This window comes from Centropristis striata, chromosome 10, assembly GCF_030273125.1.
Source record: "Centropristis striata isolate RG_2023a ecotype Rhode Island chromosome 10, C.striata_1.0, whole genome shotgun sequence".
NCBI classification, from domain to species: Eukaryota; Metazoa; Chordata; class Actinopteri; order Perciformes; family Serranidae; genus Centropristis; species Centropristis striata.
In genome coordinates, this window is record NC_081526.1 from 32,279,025 (window position 1) to 32,283,168 (window position 4,144).

At 41.2% G+C, this 4,144-nt stretch overlaps 1 protein-coding gene across 1 annotated transcript in view; it reads left to right on the forward strand.

Annotated features, from left to right (window-relative positions):
• igfbp2b (insulin-like growth factor binding protein 2b) overlaps positions 1–3,637 on the forward strand; it is a 151,078-nt gene extending 147,441 nt beyond the window's left edge. The window contains exon 5 of the mRNA XM_059342590.1: positions 3,627–3,637. The gene's annotated coding sequence lies outside the window, so the exon portion shown is untranslated. The remainder of the gene's footprint in view (positions 1–3,626) is intronic.
• Positions 3,638–4,144: the final 507 nt, after the last annotated feature.

Consider the following 4,144-nt stretch of genomic DNA (forward strand, 5'->3'; position numbering starts at 1 on the left):
ATTAATTCTCCGACTCAGACGTGTGGACTTCGCGCTGACTCAAATCCGTACAGATGTGAGATCTGATCGTACGCTCCGCTCACGTCCAAATTGATAAATGCTGAGCTTTGCGTAGAAATGATCATACGGCCACTTTACGCTCACTTTCGGCCATACGCTCGTTTGATTAATGAGGGACACTGTGTGCAGACGTCTAAGCCTTTTTAACCTTTTGCTGCTGTATATTTTTGATCAAGGTGTGGCTTTGTAGCTTCCTCTTATTTGGCAGGAGATATATTTTTGCTTGGAGCATCAGACAGACTGAAAAAGCTTGTCTCATGCATAAAAAGCAAAAAGTGCTGAGTTGTAACTAAGATTTTCATATCTGGAACCCGGGGTTGCCTGACACAAGCCCTCCCCCTTCACAGTCTTCTAAAGCAATAACTAAGAATTTGCAACACCTCATTGCATTGTGAGAAAATAAAACAATCAACAGAAACAAATTAACAAGCGGCAATTATGAATGTAGCACCGTACATGCTGTTCTGCATCCCCCACATGGAATCCCACACAAGCATTTACTGTATTTCTTTAATTAAGGCCCTTACGGTATGTTTAGGATTCCTCAGTCGTGACACAGTTTTCAAAAGACGGTTTTAATGAAAGAGTTATTACATTTCCATTATCATTAGCGTCATTATAATAACAAGCTAATGATCAGGTCTCGTGAGTGGATCTCTTGACTCTCACACACGCAGACACACCTACACAGACGAGAGTCCCAGGGGCAATCTGTGGAAACATGCCCCCGACTATCTTGATCTCATGTGTGAACAGAGGTTTGGCTCCCCTCTGTTTGGGCTTGTATCACACAAAGTCCCAAAGAGGAATGGTTCGAACATGACCTCATCAGGCAGAACAAAAGATGGAGTGAAGCAGAAGAGATAGAGAGAGAGGCGCTGGGAGGAGCCGCGCTGCCTCGAGGGAGCCGGGGCTAAAGCCTCTGCCGATGTTTTAGAGATTAGGATTTGGGAAGTAAATACGTCTAATTGGGAGGGGGAGAAGAGGAAGGAAGGAAGAAAGAGAGGAAGGAAGGGAGGTGAGTGGGTGGGAGGGAGGGAAAATCACAGTGGAAGGAAGGTAGCAGTAGCAATAAGAAGAGATGGTGAAATTAAAGCAGGTCAGGCTAAGCTTCGACTGAGGATTAATTGGCCCTCATTGAGTTGCTCCATGCTCCTTATCTCTCTCTTTTCAAGTTGATATGTCTGTAATAAGTGTTTGAAAGGATTAAAGATTACTAAGCCCTCTTCAAATAATTCAGGAATGCATCCCCAACAGTCTCTGACAGTGATTTATCCTCTGGGGACAACAACCAACATTTCTGCGGTTCTGTTGTAGCCAGTGGATATCAGGACAACTGCTATCAAGACTTCCTCTGCCATACGCCGGTCTTTGTTAACAGTCCAATTTTGGCTGTCGCTATCTTGTTTTTTGGGAGCCACACGTGAACATATTTGGCAGTGATGACAACTTAGCAACTTTGTTGCTATATTGATCAACTTTTCAGACCGCCACTCTGACTTTTTTTTTTTTTTTAAAGCGACTAGCAACAAATCTAGCCACTTTTTCTGATGATATAGAAGACTTTTGGAGACTCGTTCTTACTCTTCCTAACATGCTGCCGGTGGTCCCTCCCAAAGCACTCACAAGTGGCCAAGTCCTCCCGCAGCAGTCTCTCCCAGCTGCAGTCAGAGCTGGAGGGGATGTTAACCCTTCAGTATCCAGTGTGCAAATCGTGCATGGGTGAAGTCACCGCTGGCTGGTTTACAGTCAGTTTCTCTTTTGGGTCACTTCCCAAGGCCGGATATAGGACAGAAGACAGTGTATTTGCGTGTGTTTTAATCACTTTTTGTCTCTCCCACAATGTTATTCCTCTCTCCTAAAGTGTCCATTACAAGTACATGCACATGATAAATTATGCAAATTAGGTATTGACGTCATTTAGCGACTTCTAGCAACTTTTAGGAGAGCCAATAGCTACTTTCCTTACTGAGGAGTTGGCAACACTGATATTTGGATGAGAGGGTGGGGCTGAGAAGCTGACAGGTTACCAGCCTGCCATTAGCATAGCAAACAGTAACTTACCAGCTAACCCTAGCACTAGCTAGCTTGGTTAGCAAGGTGCATCCACAATTTATGATTACAATTCACATTCATGAAACACAGCAGCAGAGCCTTTAGCTGGTGCTCAGGCCTTTTTATTAATAAATCATTGTTTTTCACCTCTCCTGACTATGTGGCAATTATGTTAGATGGCTATTTAAATGTGCACAGTGCCATTGATACACATTGCTCTGCTTTTATCCTGATTGTCAGGTTGCCATGGTTGAGACTCGTCAATCATTTATTTTACTTTGAAATGAGACCATATTTTACATAATGCTGTATTAAAGGAGATACTAGCAATTGAGACCATAAACTCATAAAATGTTTACTGAGGTGATAAATCAAGTGAGAAGTAGGGGCATTTTCCTATAGATGTCTATACAATCTGACTTCTTAAAGCAATTAATGCAGGTTTAAGGCACTTCCACATTGGCTTGGTGTTTAACATCTTTATAATTTCTTTGTTCATTTTGTGGCTCCCAAACATAGCAAAATGAAAAAAAAAGAAAATACAGACAGAGGGAAGTCTGCAGATACAGACACCACCACACGTTTAGTGATGATTAAAAAGCTTTTTTTTAAGTTGTAAGATTCCATTGATATCCCTTCTGGATGTCAAGGCCATCGTTGGTCTATAAACTGGACTGCTGGTTTTAGTGTCCTTGCAAAGTTGCACTTCTTGACAGATGCCATCTGCCAATGTCCTTCGCCACTAATTTGGCACCAACAGGCAGCAGAGTTTCAGCAGCGTTTGCCAAATCAAATTGAAGACATTTTTTAATTTCACATAAAATGCAATTTAATAGCATTTTCACTGTCATAGTGGCCAGAGTGACAGAAACCCTGTAGGGACAATAAAGAATTCAAATTCATTAAAATCAAATCATATACCACCTTTTTGTCAGTACTTACTAGCTGTTAAGATCATTACATTACATTACATTACATTACATGTCATTTAGCAGACGCTTTTGTCCAAAGCGACTTACAATAAGTGCATTCAACCTGATGGTACTAGACATAGACCATAGGAATCGAGTAAGTACATAACTTTAAGAGCTAACTGTCATTGCTAAAGGAGTGCTATATGTTAAAGAAGAAAAGAAGAAAAAGAATGAGTTGTATTTTTTTTTCAATAATTCCTGCTGGTATATTTAAGCAATGCATGGGAACAGTGGAAGAAAACTGATGGATGGATTAACCAATTGAATTGAATTTGTTGGAGTAACAACAGTGTTCACCACAGACCTGGTGGTGCTGACTGAACTCCATTAAAAAAGAACCGTGCAGTCTCCTGCATGCTTAATACACTGTTGAGTCTCACTTGTAGTTTAAAGATGTGTAACATCTCCTGACAGCCTGCAACCACATTAAAAAAGTTCTAACTAATGTTACTCCAGCAGGCAAGACAAAATATTCAAGACCTTTGTAAATTAAATTTAGGCTTCGGGGAACTGGCTTCTATGCTTTTTAAGACTTTGCAAGATCGGCTGATACCCTGGCAGGCAGGGGTTACTGTCTCTCCCCAATGTGCAGGTTTGACAGGTTTGGCAAGATGCCATAGACTGCCTGGATGAAAGATCTAATGGGGTCTGGCTTAGTCTCAGTAGTCCACGAGACTTTCCTTTCCAAATCCCAACCCCCCTCACCAGCTCCACTCTGCCTCAAGGACATGGTCTTGCTTAAAATACAGCTGACGAGTCGTTAATGCAGGGGTCATTGGAAAAAAGGTCACACAAGTACATGTATTTTTGCATCTTCTTTTTGCACCATGCATTTAATATACCATATTCCATGATACATTTTGGTAATCATTTGTGATAATTGACATATAAAGTGGATAAAAAATGTATCTTGGCAGTGAGGAAATAAGCATTTACTGACACGGTTCATGTGTTTGTTTTGATAACAGTTTCCAGATGTTGTGGTTTGTGTCCCTGCACTGCACCAGATAGTTGAGTTGTTGATATTAAAATCGAAGCTATTAAGGTTCTCCTTT